General features: G+C 37.9%; 1 protein-coding gene and 1 non-coding gene across 2 annotated transcripts in view; one reads left to right on the forward strand and one right to left on the reverse strand.

The window, feature by feature from the left end:
• Positions 1–19,019, reverse strand: part of LOC143266973 (STAM-binding protein-like) — a 203,351-nt gene that overhangs the window by 155,991 nt on the left and 28,341 nt on the right. Inside the window, exon 5 of the mRNA XM_076543070.1 lies at positions 18,905–18,997. The gene's annotated coding sequence lies outside the window, so the exon portion shown is untranslated. The remainder of the gene's footprint in view (positions 1–18,904; positions 18,998–19,019) is intronic.
• On the forward strand, positions 11,597–11,715 carry LOC143271457 (5S ribosomal RNA). Its single transcript, XR_013048678.1, has one exon. It is a non-coding gene; the product is annotated as a 5S ribosomal RNA (ribosomal RNA).

A 19,019-nucleotide genomic window follows, 5' to 3' on the forward strand; every position in this document is an offset into this window, starting at 1 on the left:
GCCTTGCTCTGGAGAAGGGGAGAATGGGGGTTGGGCTGGGGGGAAGGGGAGGGGGTCAGGAAGGGAGAGAACAAGGGAATGTGTGGCTGTTATGTAGAACTGAATAGTATTGTAAAATAAAATAAAATAATAATAAAATCAAGAATCAAAATTCAACAAACTGAACACTCAAGTTTTAAAAATTTTTAGCTAAAGAGATGGCTCAGCATTCAAGAGTACATGCTGATTTTCTAGAGGAACAATGTTAGGGTTCTAAGTCTTCTGACCTCAACAGGTGTACACAAACTCACACACACCCATACATACACACATATACATACAAACATGCACAAATACATATACACATATACACATGCATAAACACATGCAAACACACACACACATACACACACATACACACACACACACACACACACACACACACACACACACACACCTGCAGCTACTGAGAGAGTAGTATAATATGTAATGTGTCACTGTCAGATAATCTAGGTAAGAAACTCTTTCAGGATCTTATGTTCAGACCAGCTACATGCATATGTCTAACAATAACTCAGAGTCCCTAGCCTTTGCAAATGCTGTTGCCCAAGCAGCTTTAAACATGCACAAGTATCTCTTGCAATTATCTAATTCTTGCCTCCCCCAACACTTCCACAATGTGCTCAAACTGCTCTGATGCAAAACACTGCCTTCTGTATTCAACAACATTCCTTTAGAGACAACGAGGAATATTTTAATGTACTTATTTTATTTTCAAATGTAGGAAGATAATTCTGTGTGTTTTTAAGTTATTTGTTCATGTTTTCATTGTCAAACTATCATGTTGGCACTTGAATTACCATGTCAATGAGTAATTCTCCACTCTTAAGGGAATCAAGTTTTGATAATGTGGATTCATTAACTTGAAGTTCACATTTCTGTAAACATAGGATATTATTATCAGAACTTAATCCTTTCATCTTTCTTCACCCTGGTGACACTTGTTCCCACAGTCACTGTTGGCTGCCTCATGAGCTTGCAGGAGGTGCTCTCATCTGTTACACTTTCCCTGTGGCTGCTGTCCACCCCTTCCATGGTCCCAGCTCCTCCTGTCCACGCCCCTGCTGAAGGCCTAGAGCATGAGTCTTTCCTCAGACTGATATCTTTTTACCCTTTGTTGCTCTGTCCCAAATGTCCTCACCAAGTTTGGCTCTGTTCCAATGTCCCTAGTAGAGACTGTTTATTTCTTAAAGATCAAAACTAAATAGGGAAGGGGGATTAAGTAATATCTTGTCAGGAAAAAAACACACTAAGAATCTCAAGAATATGGTCTTGTGTGTGTCCTCCTTACAAAGAAAAGTATTTTCAAACAAACCAACAGACATAAAAAGACTGACTGAAACTCCACCAAGCCCTGCTGAGGACACCCAGCAATCCAGATCCTCAGACATTATCAGAAGAATGGTGCAGCCACATGGAGCACCAGCTTCACGGTTTTCAACCTGCAGCACAGCCTCACGTTAAGGTGCAGTGCTGCTATGTAATTGTCACAGTCCTGGTAGATCAAAACAAATCCAAACTGTTACGCATGATACCTGGACTATTCGGTTTCCTAAGGTCAAAGTCAAAGTGGTAGTTGGGGTGAAGCCCTTCACTGTCTCTGAAATAGAACGTACTTCCAACCTCATTCAGTGTGTACTGGGGAGCTGAGAGAACAACTGAGTGGTGTAAAGTTTATGTAACTAAGGACATTGATTATGATTCAAGGAAGTCTCCATTATTCTACAGTGGCTCATTTCTTTTAATCAACTATTTATAATGAAGTCTCATTCCCAATTCAAATGCCTAATTCTTTTCATACTCACCAGAGAAAATGTTATTATTTTTCAATGTTTTATAAAAGAAAGCATGGAGCTACATGCTTTAAGCTCCCCAAGCCCCCATGGGGCAGAAATCCTGTTAGTACTGGGCATGGTCTAGCCCAGCTGTGATAGGCACATGGCAATAATGAAGAGGAAGGATGGAAAGCACAGCAATGGTGATGAGTGGAGGGTCAAATGTGGGTGGGAGTAAATGAGTGGGAAGGAAGACATGAGAATGACATTCTGTGCCCAAGGTTCTGCTTTGTCTAAGGTACAACTGACCATTTTATCCTGACCTTTAGGGTTTTAGCTCATTTCATGAATTTCAGCTGAGCCTTTATGCCACACTTTACCATCTGGTCCCTTCCTACCTGGCTATATTGTGTCCCTGCCAATATGACAGCTGATACATCTCCCCAAAAGACTGATTCCCTCCCCTGGTAATTGTCACTTTTCTTTTCTTTCTTTCTTTTTTTTTTGTTTGTTTTTTTCAAGACATGGTTTCTCTGTATAGTTTTGATGCCTGTTCTGGATCTCCTTCTGTAGACCAGGCTAGCCTCCAACGCACAGAGATCTGCTTGGCTCTGCCTCCCGAGTGCTGGGATTAAAGGCAAGCCTGGCATCACCTTTCTTTTGTGTGGTAAAACACCACAAAAATAAACAATGTATAAAAGAAAGCATTTATTTTGACTTAAGGTTCCAGAGGGCGAGTCCACCTTTGCCAGGAAGAATGGCAGCAAGCAGCAGGCATTGTAGCAAGAACAGGAAGCTGAAATCTCACATCTTAGACTGCAAATATATAGTGAACTGGGAGGAGTGCCAGGCTTCTAATCTCAAAGACCTTTTCCACTGACATTCTTCCTCCAGCAACCCTTCACCACCTAAACCTCCAACAGCTGTGCCACCAACTGAGGACTAAGTGTCCATATATCTGAGGCTACAGATGATGTTTCTTATTCAAACTACCACACATTCCCCCATGACAGTAGTACTTAGAAACTTTCCTTACAACTGAGTCAGGCTTTCAACTTACTTTTAGACATTGTGCTCTGACATATTTACTTAGCAATGCTCTGCACAGCTGCCCTGATGAATGCACATCTGTAAGCCTTAAGCAATGAATAACACAAGTCTGAGGCAAAATGAAACAAATGTGGCTTTGTGTAATTAATCAATCCTAATAACTTTTATCTCTGTATACACTTCCTGATATCTATAACTAATTAATTTTCCTATGACCTTCTTTGAATTATGCATTGATTAATGTGGTCTTTACTAAAGAGAAAATCATTACTAAACATTTGTATTCCAGGGATTCAAGATAAAATGTAATTCCACCAGTGTTTAACTTTAGCCTAATTTCTCTCTTGAAAATAGGTGTTAGAACCCTTTTGATTATTATGGTAGGTATAGCACCATGGGAGCATAATGACAGAGTCTTTGAAATCATTCTGGGAGTACTTTTACCAGAATGGATGGGAGTTTCTCCCTGCCATTTCCAGGTCTCTCTAATGTTGGCTAAAGAGCTGCTAATAGGGAACAAGCCAGGCAAACAACAAAGGAGGAAGAATATTAAAAACTAATTACAGCTGTGAAGGACTCTTAGCTGCTCAGACAGCCAGAGCTCTTATTGTGCACACATTGCTACTTCAATTTCTTCAAATTTCCTGTGAACACATAGGGGAAAGTTTCCTGATTCATTTTTAGTGGACCATTTGCATGAGTGTCCTTGGTCTAGAGAGATGCAGGGCCCTTAATCCCTCGAGGCAAGAGATCTCAATAATGGCAAAATGTCAAAGTCTTGACATTTGCCACCTGCAGAATTAAGGCTGCCTGTTCATTTCCCAGGGTTAATGTGCCATCTCTTCAGTTCAATAACCCAAATGCACTCTAGGAGTCTTCAGATTCCTGCAGCATGGCTTTATATTGCCAGACCTAGACTTTGACCTCTGCCCTGCTATCTACCACCCTTGTGGACAAGTGGGCTACTTCACCCCTTCATGTCTGTCTCCTCTAAAGCCCCTTAACAGCCATACTTCCCAACATTTTGGTTTATTATAAAATGCTACAAAGACAGGATCATTTCAAAGTGAATGTTAGACATACAATGACAAATAACTATGAGGAATTTTGTGATTTTTGGAAGAATTCAGTGGGAAATTTGAGGGATGACAATTTGAGAGGGATGGAGGCAGATAGAGATCAAAATGTTTGCTGCTGTAATTCCACTACAGAAATGGCAGGACTGAGGGACAAAATGAACTTTTGACAACTTGCCCATTCACACCCAAAGCAGGGCAGATTCCTGGATTTTCTATACAGACAAATTCTATTCCTAGACCACAAGAGAGTGACTAGCAGGATGAAGGCAAAAGAGGCTCTAGAACCATGTCCCCTGAGCCAGCAAATACAAGCTTGGCTGAGGGGAAGAGGTAAAGACAGAGCAGCATCCTTCTCAGTACTTCCAAGACAAGAGATGCTTCCATCTTCCTGATCAAGACACAGGCACATGAGAGGATGAAATTCCAAGCCCCAGCTAGGATTGAAATTTCGTGATTTTTTAACTATAAATATAGCAACACTGGAATACATAAATGTTACTACAGAAAAATCAAATTAGTGCATCTATTACATGTTATAATATGAATAAATTTCTTTAAGGAAAAAAATTCCAAGCCTGAATGAAAGCATGAAAATGGAAGCTACAAAAGAAAATTTAAAGTTGGAAGAGATGATTTCTCTCTGAGCTCAGATTTTCTCATGAATTCAAACATGTCTAAATGTGTTTTAATTTTAATATAAAAAAACCATAAATCATTGAAACACCCAGGAAGAACAGGAGGGGTGGTCATGGATTTAATTGGTAATCCACTTTGCATTTCTTTTTTTCTTTTAAAAATATATATTTTATTAATTCTTTGTATATTTTATATATATATATATATATATATATATATATACATCATATATTTTGGTCATATTCACCTATTTATCCTCTAACATCTTCCACATCTACTTGCTACATTCTTACACTTCCCTCCACACCCAATTTTAGGGTCTCTTTTCTTTGTTTTAAATCCACAGAGTCCACTCAGTGTTGCCCATATACTAGATGGAGTATCTCTGCAAAAGTAGCCCGTATTACAATTATTTCCAATTGGTTCCACCAGTTTGTGGCAATAAGTTGAAAGATGAATGGTAAGTGGGGATGGAAGGATGGTAGGAGTCAAAGGTCAGGGACGTCCAAGGTAAAACAGTATCTTCTGGACATGACAAGACCACTTCTTACCTGGACAATGGGCAGCTGCTGTTCTTCTCCTAATTCCTGTGCAACATCAAGCCAGTCAACATTGCAGCATGGAAGGGGGCAAGGCTCACAAGTCCCAACCCCTTCCTGAGAAACAGCTGATGACTGCTGGGAAAGGACCATGCACTTTTGTGTATGGGTGTGGCCCTTGCTAAGTATATGGGCATTTCTTCCTAAATGAATCTTATTTTAATTGACACACAGTACAAATATTTATGAAATGCAGTATGAGGTTCACATATACGTATAAGCCATATAAAGAGAAAAATCAGATTATTTATTAGATCTTTCACCTCAATTTATCATTTCTGTGTTCTCGAATGTTCACAACCCACTGTGTGGAGCTTGAGGATGGATCAATGGTTAACAGCTTTGGTGCTCTTCCAGGCGACCTGGTTCCCCAAATCCACATTTGGTAGCTCAGGGCTGCATGAAACTCCAGTTCCACAGGATTTAAGATCCTCTTCTGAACTCTGAGGATACCTGCACTCACATACATATATACCTACACCTATACACACAATTAAAACTCAAAAATATCTTTAAAAGAACCACTCTCCAGATATGTTGAAGTGCACAGTTCCATCTTGATGGCTCAGCTACAACACACTACACTCAAAGAACAAACTTAATCCTTCTAACTGTAACTTTGTGCTCACTGAAGAAAACCTCCCCCATCTGCTCCCTCTACTCCCCATCTACTGCAAAAAAAATTTAGAGAAAATGATCCATATTTGATTGAAAAGGAAGATTTGTAATAAAAAAAAACCTAGAAATTCTAGGCAAGAAAAGGCAAAATTTGATAAATATGATTATAATTAAGTAAAAAACATTTGCATAGCTCAGGGGACAGTAATGGGCAAGGAGACAGCCTACAAAACGGATAAAAGCGTTTGCAATTTACAGATCTGATGAGTTAATATGGGGTAATTTTAAAAAAAACTGAAGTAATAAATTAACAAAAATGTGGACAAATTTCTAAATGGTCTTATTAAGTAAAAAACACGGAGCCAGAAATTGGGGTTAAAGGCTGATAGAGATTAGAGGAATAGGAAGAGCCACCAGCCAACCTCACCTCACCAACTCCGCAGTTTCCAAAAAGCTACTTCCTGTCTACCCATACCTATATGCCTTGCTGTTCTGATTTACTCTTTCCATCCAGCTACATCACTTCCTTCCTCTTTCTGCCCAGTTCTGTCACTTCCTGTCTGTCTGTACAGACCTCCAGACTTCATGGTTAAATAGTGTTGAAATTAAAGGCATGTGCCACCATGCCTGGCTCTGTTCCCGGTGTAGCCTTGAACTCACAAATATCCAGACAGATGCCTTCTTCCCAAGTGATATTATTAAAGGCATGTGCTACCATTACTTGACCTCCATGTCTAATATAGTGGCTGGCTTTCCTCTGATATCCAGGCAAAATTTATTAAAGCACAAATAAAATATCACCACAGAAAAATTCTTTAAAATCCATTTAGAAAACAAATGACTTGCATAGTTATTTTTATACAGGAAACACATGATACCAAAATTTCCTTATTCAGTATCCTTAACCAAAAGAGAAATGTAAATAAAAGCCACAATAAATAACACCATGCTCCAAGAATGACTAGCACTAATTCAATCAAAAATTTAAAAAAAAAAAAAAAAAGCAAACTTTTTTTGGCTGAAGAGTCTTAAAAAGTATTGTAAACTGTCGGTGCCAATGTTAATTAGTATAAAATAATGTAGAGTTTCCTCAAAAATTGTTACTCATACTTTTTTTAGTAATTATCTTTTAACGAATCATTTACATATTTATTTATGTGTATGTCCATGTGAGTGTGTGTTCATGTGTTTTCTATGCCTGTGTGTGCAGGCTTCTGGTATTTTCTTCTCCCACACTCCACTTGCTTCTCCCAAGCAGGGTCTCCCCCTGAATCTAGAGCTGTTTTTTCTTGGCTAGTGGAAAGTGACCAAGCCTCAGATGTTCTCGTCTCATTGTGCCTTAGAGTAACATTGTTTGCTTATTTCCCGGGTGCTAGGATCTAAACTCTGGTCTTCAGGATGGTAAATTAAGCACTGGTGATCTCTCCAGGCCCACTTTTCTAGAAATTCTTGTACTGAAAGTGTTCAAAGGAAGGAAATAAAGGTATGGAAATGATACCTGTCCTCCCTATTAACAACAAACAAGATATGCAAACTATTGAAAATGCTCCTGAAATTCTAATTGTCTATAACAAAGTGAAAAGTAAGTTACTAAGATAACTGATAATTGAAAATGTGTCATATCTTTAGTGATTTAAAAGAATTTGTCTTGTGTTCATGTCAACATTTCTGAATAACCTGTAAACTATAATAGTAGAGTGCAATCATGAAAAATAGGTCTAATATACTGTATGAAAAGAACACCGCCTCATAATGATATGTACCACCTTAGATTTATACAGGTGCCACACATGGAAATGACTCCATCTGATGCTCATAAATACTATATCTTGCTATCTTCTCTCTTAAATGATACGACTGAGAACTTCAAAAAAGACATCTTGAATTACCTTGATCAAATACTCAGATTTGTGAATATGTGTTTTACTCAGTGGAGAAAACCATGTGGTTGGGAGCCATGCAGCCTAGTTTCAGACCAGCATATGAATGCTTGTCCAGTGGGTCTCCAGATGGGGCAAAGCCCACAGGGACAGTCTTACTAGGCAACAACCCGTGGACTTCAGGCCAGCACAGAATGTTGCTGGGACTGCAGGGCCTACACCCTCTTTTTCTCATAATGTTGACTATTCTTTTGGTGGTTTCTAGTATCACTTTGTCCATCACACATGGGACAGATGTGATCACTACTGGAAACCCATTTTTTTCTTGAATATGTTCCCCTAAAATACTTTGGGAGCGGATGCTTCTCGGGTTTCTTCTTTGGGGATGCCAGCTGTTATTCCAGACCCTGGTAACTCTCCTGATTCAGTGCTGACAGGATCAGGGGCAATTCACCTCTGTTTTTGTAAACATGCTTTTGTAAATTTTGAACAATATTATTATTCTTGAAAGTGTATGCCTATGTTTACCACCTTTTAGTTTTGTAAAAACAAGATGTACCTAGCTTGATATTTGGCCAAGCTAGCAAAATGATAAGTGTTGTTTGGGGTTTGAAGATGTTTTTGATGTGAAAATTGGAAGAAGACATATTTAACATATTTGTTTTTGTCAGAGGTTAACATTGGAGGATGGGAAAAACTTGTTTGTTAGTATGGAAAAACATGCTTGTTTTGATGCGTAAAGACAGCTGGAGCTATGCGAGGCTGGCCACTTGTGTGAAACTCATCTGGTGGTTGGACAATTCATTTCTTCATGCCAATACCTCTTCCCAGTCTCAGAACCTGAACCTAGGCTTTGGCAGGACTGTGGCACCATGAAATTTATGAAACCCAGATTTTTAAGAGATTATATTTGTGCTGTATGCTCAAACAAAACAGATACTGGCCAAGTCCAACATTTTTAAAAGGTCTTCGATTCCAAGATTAATATTGGCAGAAGCAGCTTCACCTTTGGAAACTCATTCTTCATTATAGAAATTAGACAACTGTGTAGGACAAAAAACATGGAATCCTGAAAATGAAGACAAGAGCCTTCAGAAATCTTCCCCAGCAGTGAGACTGAAGTCTCATTAAGGAATTCCAAATGCTTTATTTTGAAAAACAAAACAAATCTGTGACTTCTGGAACCTCCAATTGTCCAGTAGTTTAAGAACATATTCTGCAGATTCTCAGTCTGTCCCCACCATTGTGTGTCAGGGGGATATACACAAAGAATAAAAGATGACTCTCTCCTTGGCTCATTCTTTAAATTCCATAGCTGACCTGAAGACTTTCCCGGACAAGTCTTATCTACAAACAGATATTTTCTATAGCTGCTGGCCTCAAGTCTGATCCTTAATATAGAGTGCTGTGAAGTTCTTCACTTTGTTTAGCTTGCCTAGAGAGACATGGTTTAACTAGTAGGATAAATTGTGTTATATCATACTTTGCAAAAATCACCAGGGACATATATTCATTACTGGGCTGTCTCCCTTTCATTCTGCAACAAATCTAATAATTCTACTTCTCTTTCTAAAATAGGGTGTGTCTCTTTTACTGGACATGAATAAAATAAAACATAAAAAGCAGGTAGTAATTAAGGCTAGATCATAAATGTCATGGTGATTTGAACAGGATTTTCTCTTGGGATACATGCATAGAATCTGAGACAGAAATGGTAGTATTCCTTGGTTTCCCACTGACCACAGTACCTCCTGAGCACCTAGTAAATCTGACTTATAGACAAGAACTGGGAGGCAGGGGACTGAAATTCTTCATTAACTCAGTAAAGATGGTGAACACAGTCTGTGCTCATTTTGCCAGTAACTGAGTGAGGTGGGAAAAGATAGCCCAGAAGGCCAGTAACCTGCTCACATGTACAAGGAGGTGCTAGGAAAATGTCACATGTTAATCACAGGAGTGTCATGGTCGTGAGGAGCATTCCTTAGAGGGTATCAGGGCTTCCTTGCACATTTTAAATATACTCACTTCTGCCCTGAAAATGAGAATTAAATTTCCTGAATGGGATGGAATACACACACACACACACACACACACACACACACACACAAAAGCAAACATGCGCACACTCTTGCACAATGTATGGCCATTATGCATGATAATTTAAAAATATACTATGGGTCAAGTTAAAATGTCCAATGAAAGATACAAGTGGACCATGGGAACAAATTCTGCTAAAGTGGTAAGGCACTGTGCATAAAATAGAATTGGAACAATTGCCATGAAGAAGGAGAAAGGAGGCTTCCAGGTGTTGAGAAATAATGAGCTCATCAATAGACAATAAAGGGATACTTTCTCATAACACCTATAAAAGAGGTAAGTTTACTATATTAGACATTAATAACTGCAGGATAAATGGTGCCATAAGGTAAATAAAGAGTTCCTGGTAGAAAGTTTATGTAACAGAATAATGGATGGCATCTTATGTTCCCATGCAATTTAGGTGGGAAGGTCATTAAAGTGTAACGAATATGTAATAAATTTTTATGGGTGCTGTTATATAGGTTCTTTGTAATTATTTTTATCAGTCTTTATTTCTGTAGTAATTGTTATTGAAATCTCAATATTTAATAGTGTTAGTGATGTCTTAGTCCAAATTCCTAGAAAACAGGGGATTTATGAAACTCAGAAATTTGACTTATTTCTGAACCTGTGAATTCAAGCACATTGTGCCAGTACTTGTCAACCTGAAGTGAGGGCCTTGCTGTGTCATTAGATGGTGTAGGGTGTGTCAGGGTGAGATGGAGCACACAGGCTAACTTTGGTTCTTCCTCCTGTGTGAACACCCTGATGCTATTCATGGAGTTCCATTTTTAAGACCTCACCTAGCTCAAAATAAATCCCTAAAATTATACATCTTAAGTGTATCAATATGTAAAATTGCTGTATAGTTTTCCCAGGTATTGATTTTGGATGCTCAATTAGACCACAGTCAGAGATAAGAATTGAAGGGTACAGTTAAGTGAAACCTGAAGCTGAGAAGTGCTCTTCCAAGTGTTTATACTAAGTCTGGTCTCATGATTCACACACAATCAATGGTAGACTCCTAAGTGCATATCATCATGACTTAGACAAAAACATTCCAGTGACTGTAGAATATAATGTTTTGAAGAGAAAAGATTTAGAATAGTTTCTGAGAGACATACACTTCATTTCAATGTGGACAAGGTTTGCATGAAACATACCTTCATGGGGGTTACAGTAATCAATAGATTATTATATATAGAGAGATAGTTAATATTACATATTAACTATCAAATGCCAGTAACAACATTATGCTTTATAAAATAATATCTCATGCCAAGAGACACAAAATGACTTTAAAATTAAAAGGGCAACTAGTCATTTTAAAACAATCCTTGGAAAAAGAAACTTAAAATTAGCAAATGCTAATTTTGTTAGGGATTTCATATTTATGATTACATTTCTTAAGTATCATTTTAGAATTTTCAACAGAAATATCAAATGATAGCTAAGGGCTGATTCAGCTTTAGAATATTCCCCAAGGAAAATGAGTAAATGGTCCACCAGAAATGGTTGTCTGTCTATACATATGAAATGAATTTCAAATATGAAATGAGCAAACAAAACACATGGGGAAATATTAACTTACAAATTATACATCTTCACATACCATTGTTCTGAAATGACTTAATTTTATCAATCCAAGGTTTAGATCAGCTTTGGAAATACAACTATTGATTGACATAAGTTCATAGGAGACACATCCATAAGCAGAGTGTTTATTAATAGGAATTGATTTTACAAATCCACCAGGATTCAATTAAAATACTTGCAGTAGATTTGCATGGTTTAACACGTGAAAATTATACAAAAGACATCAAGTTAAAAAAATGTTTCTCGTCTACAGCCATACCACTCTGAACGCGTCTGATCTTGTCTGATCTCGGAAGCTAAGCAGGGTCGGGCCTGGTTAGTACTTGGATGGGAGACCGCCTGGGAATACCGGGTGCTGTAGGCTTTAAAAAAAATGTTTCTCACAGATATATATATATATATATATATATATATATATATATATATATATATATATATTCCTAAAATAAAATGAATACATGTGAGGATGTATGTGCAAGTTAGAGATAGGTTTACAAGAATTTTGACTCTCTCATTCAAGTGGCTACAATGTTGAAATGACATGGGTGACACTCCAAATGTTTACAATGTTAAACCTGATTGTTTTATAATCAACACATACTTTTAACAGAAAACGGTATGCCATCACAGTGGTAAGTTAAAACACATAATTACCTGAATTTTTGTTCACTATAAATTAGTCTGAAACATCCCTAGAAGCAACATTTTTTAGTCAGTTCAGACTGTCATCCAAATTCTAAATCAGTTATGACCTGACAAATATTCTTCCCTTGGGGAAGCAGTGTTCATAGGAAAATGTTAACTCATATCTGCTTCACTCCAGAGCTATGCCAGGCTGACTATAATTCCTGAGTTCAATTCTAAGCAGTTTTCTCATGGAAGAAACAACATTCCCCAAAGATTCTGGAAATAGAAGACAATAACAGTTCATCACAGTGAAAAAAATCTTTAGATAATTTTTCAGGAAAATCAATTTGCCAATGTACTAATATAGTATCTTCTCTAGTAAGATAGATTAGTAATAGTATCTTTAAATGAATAGCGTATGTTCAGGTAAGGGTTGGGAAATATTTCTACTGTTCTAATGAAAATTTTACAGTATGATCCTAAGCTCAGTAGATCTTAGTTAAATAAGTCCTATAAGATTTGACAGAACATCCATTGACATCTCAACTCAGTCCTCAGATTCTGTCACCCTTAAAATTGCAACTCAGAGAAAGTTGAGTGCAGCTCCATGTGATTTCTTAAAAGCTTCATGTCACTCAGGCAACAAAGAGAACACTAAAATTTTTTTGAGAAGACTAACCCTTTACTCATGAATTTATAAATTTCCACTTTCAACACATCTCTAAATTATTGCTCTTTGAGACCAGATTGGCCATAGATCTAGGGGAAAACCAAATATCATTTTTTATTAAAAGAGTGCAGCAATAAAATGACTCCTAATGACATTCTGCTGTACTCAAATCACTGTCATCCTCAGCCATCATTAGAGAAGCTCCCTCTGCAGTAGATGGGAATAAATACAGCGATCCACAGTTGAACAATGTGCAGACAGTAAGAGACTTCGGAACACTCAGTCCTAAATGTGATGTCTCCATCAAGTCTCTTTCCTTGGGACTCAATAAACTGAGGAAGAAGAGGTGGGAAGATTGTAAGAGCCAATGGGAATGGAGGACACTAAGGAAATAAAACTTTGTAGACACAACAGAACTGATGTACATATAAACTCACAGTGGCTGTGACAGCGTACACAGGTCCTGAACACTGTGAGAGGAAATGGCACAAGCCCCCCATCCCCAACCCAGAAGATGATAATTACTCAAAAAGAAAAATTAGTTTTCTCCAAGGGAGTCTCACTGGGTATACAAACTATAGTTAAGAGTAGGTCCCATGGCCCTGCGCAGCCTTGGAGCCGTGGGGAGGGGCTTGGACCTGCCTAGCCTCGTGCCAGGCTCAGCTGACTCCCCATGGGAGACCTTGATTTGGGGGACGTGGGGTGGCTTAGGAGGGAGGGTGAGAGGAGGGAGGAGGGGGGAATCTGTGGGTGGTATGTAGAGTGAGTGGAAAATTTCTTAATAAAGAAAAATGAAGAAGAAAAAAAAAGAGTAGGTCCCATGCCCAGAAGTAGATGGCCAACAGAAAATGAACTCAGTGGTATTTGGAGGGTTTTTTATTTTATTTTTTGTCTCATAATGTTTTATATGGGTGTTTTTTCTGTTTTTGTTTATAGTTTCTGGTTTTGTGTTTGTATGGGATGTCTGTGTGTGCAAATAGGTGTATTTCTGCATGTATATGTGTTTCTTGTGCTTTTCCTTTGGCTCTTTTTTCCTGTTTGTTTATTTTGTTTTCTTCTTCTTCTTCTTCTTCTTCTTCTTCTTCTTCTTCTTCTTCTTCTTCTTCTTCTTCTTCTTCTTCTTCTTCTTCTCTCTCTCTCTCTCTCTCTCTCTCTCTCTCTCTCTCTCTCTCTCTCCCCTCCCTCTCTCCTAAATGCCTGTTTATTTCCTAATGAGAGATAGCAAGAAAAGGTGTGGATTTGGGTGGTTGGAGAAGTGGGGAGAAGCTAGAAGAAGTTGGGGAGGGAAACCATAATCAGAATATATTGTATAAAAAATCTATTTTCAATAAAGAAAAACAAATAATGGCGCCTCAACAAAAATACAGTAAAGTGAAATAAATACCTAAATACTGTTAGTCTTGCCAAAAACTTTAAAGCAAAAAATGAATTGGCATTCATTTACTAATCTTAATCATCCCTAATTATTTATCTGTATGTGATATCTACAGTGCCCATTGTCAGGTCTAACAAGGGCAAGTGAGCAAATGCAGACACAGTCTCTATTTTAGTAACTTCTCCTGTACATAAACATGTGCCCAGCACTTGGAAGCTAGCAAGCTCCATGTAGTTGGATCCTCATGAGATCAATGCGTCAAAGTACATCTTCCTGGTCACTTTGAGAAATACACTAACTCCAAAGCTTGCATCTACAGTATCATCAGCTCAATTTAGTTATTAGTTTATAATATATTAATGTCAGGGGATATGCAGACCAAAATACCCACTAAATTTATTACATTAAAACTAAAATACTCAGTAACACAGTTAAAGCAAAAATAAGAATTGTTACTTAAGCAAGTCTGATCATCCAGTTTTAGAAACTCAGATGACTGGTGGAGACCCAAGATGATTCCTCTTTGTGCAGCTTTACTTATCATCAAATTTTACTCACAATCTTAATGAGGCTTCTGCCTCTGTTCTTCAGTCAACTAAAGGTAGATAATGATTTGAAAACTCATTCCTGAATTCTCTGGCTTCCTATGAGCTCTAGGCATTGGCTCCCCTATCCCTTTATGCAGCTGTTTTGAGGCTCTTTTTTTGCCTATGGAGTATTTTTTTGTTTCTACAGGATGTCCAAGAAGACCCCAAGATAATATTCAGAATAGTTGCATGGCTATATACTCTACACAAAGATTCAAAGCACTGGAGAAAAGACAGGCAACTTCTCCATCAACATAAGAAGAAACTGGAACCAAGATTAGAAATAATAAAAAAATGTTTTAGGCTGAGTAACCAATTTGGAGCCACACTCGTGATTACCACCCCTGGAAAAGGACAAAGCTGAACGGGTAAAAATGTTCTTTAAAGACTAGCTAACTCTATGCAGCACTGTCATTTCATGTGGGCCTCAGCATGCAGGGCTTATTACCACATATGGCAAAGCCAGCAGTCACAGTCATGGCTAATTTGACAGGATCTAGAATAAGCTAGGGGAAGAACCACTGGGCACATCTATGGGACTTTTCTAAATTGGGCTTCTTGAGGTGACAAGACTCACATTAACTATTGGTAGGAGCATCCAATTGTCAGAAGTACAGAAATAAATGAAAAAGACAAAGAAAACTGAGTGCCGAGATTCATCTCTCCCACATTCTCACTCTACATGCATTGTTACTAACTAGCTTCTTCCTGTTCCTGTCAAGACTTTCCTACCATGATGGACTGCACCCTCATTGTACCTATAAGGCAAAATAAGTGCTTCCTTTCTTAAGTCTCTTTGGTCAGATTTTGTTAGAGTAAGGACAGTAACATACACAACTTGATAAGGGACCCATCATGGGCAAATATTTGCTTGTTAATTTTTCAGTCTGTGATTCAATCTCCATATGTTTCTCTGAATTCATCAAGGAAGACATTGAGACAATGAGGCTACAGTGGGAAACTGGATGTCACTCCAAGAGGTAAGGGTTAAGGTGTTCTGGGTTCTAACTCTGTCCTTAGCTGGTACACAGACTAGAGACATTGGTTCCACAAGATGATCCCTCAGCAGGCTGACCAGCCTCTGGTCCTAACTCACATGTCATTATGAGTCAAGATTATGTTCATGCCTTTGCACAAGTATTTTGAGCAAAAGTGTTCCCTGAGGAAAACAAAGTTTAGAGTGATTATTGAAAAAAAAGATATGTCAACTTTATTCCTCAGCAGATCTGCATTTATAGGTTCTTTATAGGCTGGGTTTTGTAATAGCAGGGAAATGTGAATGTTCGTGGAGTCTGTAGATGCTAATACACATTTTGAGAATTTCTAAATCTTGTCATTTTGCAAATGCTGACTGCATGATATATGTTAGACTGACAATTATGATCTAAACATTATAATAGAAAAGACTATAATGAATCCAATCTATTTAACTGATATATTTCACCTCCCTGTGTGATAAGGAAATATATTTAGACAAAGAAACTGATTGGAAAACATGGGACTAAATGCTGTTTTGAGTATAAAAACACAGAAGAATATTCTACAGAGGCAAAAGACTTTTCTCTCCATGTGCAATTTACAATATGGTTTAAACAAATAATCACACAAAAGTAAAATTAGAATTGTGGCTCTTTCAACGTGCAGATGTATAATGTCTCCATTATCACAGAAAAAAATTTCTCCCTGGAAATACAGGAAACAAATTGGCAGGGGTGCAATCCTTGGGTGGAAAAATGCACATTATTGGTGAGAGTTAAAGATGAGGAAGAAGATTAGAGTGAGGAAAGCTGAGCCTAAGAAAACACTATCAACAGAAATACAATGGAGGGACCACAGGAAACACGGATTCTGAAGTACTCCTACCACACAGTGAGGGGGTCAGTTGTTTCAAGAAGAATGATACATGATGTCAGTCTAACCTTCTGAGTTCAAAGTTTCTTTGGTACATTTTGTGGTCTTGGCAACTCCCATACATTTGTTATTTTTCTTAATTTTTATAGCAGAAGTGTGCATTCAAACACAAGACATAGAATATAATATTAACACTATTATCATATGTGAACTTTTTAGAACCATAAAAGCAATAGATTCTCCCCAATACTAAGGTTTGAAGCTATTTTCCTCTTTAAAGTAGAGTAAATATGTTTCTCCCTTAGATCTGTAAAGTTGTGAAAAGGACACAATCTAGCAAGGTGTCACTTTCAGTTCAGAACCAATCCCATGTTGATCTGCACAGAGAAGTGGAGAGCCCAGTGGGTGGTCCTTCTTACCATCTCTACTTACATGGTCACTCTTGGAATCTTTTCCATCCTAAACCAAGTTAGTCAACTGGCCAAGCTTCATGTTGTATTTCCCCATAATTGCTTTATGTCTTAATATTAAATGTGCAAAGTAGACTTCATGAGCCAAAGATTGCTTTATTTTCTTTACACCATGTCCTCAACCTCCAGAGTAAAGCTGGGGATGTGAAATCAAATGAGAAGTCCTTGGTATATTGCTTTCCTGGCATGTAAGCAGAACATATCAAAAAATTGAGGTCCATGGTGTTAGCTTTCCTTCCAAACATGTTAAAGTGTTGCATTCCACTTTTGACTTGGAGACCAGAAAATCTAAGAGGAAAACTATGAGATCTCTCTATTACCAGCATGATGATTGTCTCATATTTTTATGTTAACACAATTTCTGCTGTATTTAAGATTATATATGACTTTCTTTGCTATGTTCCTATTGTCTTAGCAAGTTTTAGTTAATGTGATCACCATTACAGAGGGTAATACAATCACACATTGAAGTGTTTTATATACATATATATATATATACATATATATATGTATATATATATATATATATATATATATATATATACATATGTCACTGAACGCCACCCATCCTCTACACTATCACATGATTTCCCCTAGTGTTGACAGCTGTTACCTCTTCTCCCACTTTCTCCAGTAAAAACTGGCCTTGAAATGTTTTCCCTTAATCCAAATGACTGACTTATTTTTATGTGCCAATATTAAATCCTTAAAGTCAGGGCAATTCTCTCTTAAAATAAGTGTTATTTCTTTCTAGATGAAGGGTGGATCATATGGCTAAGAAATTTATTCCTCATACAATGTTCAGATTTCTACCTGGGCACAGCTAAAGTTCTGAGTTACAAAATAAACAAATTAATAGCAAGAATTTCCTCTAGCTATGGCAACACAATAGAACATTGTACTTTAAATATATACAAAATGTCAGGGAGAAACTCTTGTGGACTATCAATTTCAGATATAAAGAATGAGATCCAGAAATAAGAAACTAATATCTGGCTTTGTATCTAATTATTTTAAAAGACAAAAAGAGAGCCCCACGCATGCCTTTAATCCCAGCACTCGGGAGGCAGAGCCAGGTGGATCTCTGTGGGTTTGAGGCCAGCCTGGGCTACCAAGTGAGCTCCAGGAAAGGCGCAAAGCTACACAGAGAAACCCTGTCTCGAAAAACCAAAGAGAGAGAGAGAGAGAGAGAGAGAGAGAGAGAGAGAGAGAGAGAGAGAGAGAGAGAGAGCCAGCCCCAGTGTCCAGTTGTTTAAGGATCTTGATCTGTAGGAAGACATAAGCAAGCCACTACTCATAGGGCTCCACCAACAAACCCAAGTATAATTCTAGCAAAGTCCAACCTGGGTAGACAATGAGTTGATTGGTTTACTTGCAGATCATAGACAAGGGATAACTTTCAATAACATGGACACCAAAGCAGCAATAACAATAAAAAGTCTTACCCCCAGCATAGAAGATGACTTCCCCATAGCTGCATAGATGAAGACTCCCCCCACCCCCCAGTAACTCTTCCAGTCTTTATAGTGTAGCACCTCCCAAGATCATGAGGCACATGCAATCAGGGCAGAATGACAAATGACCAGGAGGTGCAGAAGGAAGAATATCAGGGGGAGGGCCCAATGACCTTGGCCAACTGTTGCCCTATAAGGGAACTTCCGCAGTCAACCACAGGGGTATCTTGAAGTAGTCACAGCTGTTCTGGTGACAACAGAGGTTCTTAAGCTCAGAGGATGGTTCATTATACCTGTATAGAACCTTTTGCAACTTTTCAGTCTTCTCTGGAAACAGTCTGAAAACACATACTATCCTTCAAAATGAAGTACACATTTGGGACAAGAAATGAGAGTTTGGAAGAAATATTTGGCATGGAATGATCAGAAAGGCAAGTAGTAGGTGTAGATCTGAGGAAAATAAAAAATAATATTGCATCTCCACATTGAATATTTTCCCACTGGGACAAGTAAACTTACATTGCTCCAATTACAAATATCAGTATTAGAAGCTGTCCCTCAGAGTTCTGTTGTCATAATCATTAGCATGTGTGATTCATAAAACCATGACAACTGTGAAATAGAATACAGGACA

This window comes from Peromyscus maniculatus, chromosome 1, assembly GCF_049852395.1.
Source record: "Peromyscus maniculatus bairdii isolate BWxNUB_F1_BW_parent chromosome 1, HU_Pman_BW_mat_3.1, whole genome shotgun sequence".
NCBI classification, from domain to species: Eukaryota; Metazoa; Chordata; class Mammalia; order Rodentia; family Cricetidae; genus Peromyscus; species Peromyscus maniculatus.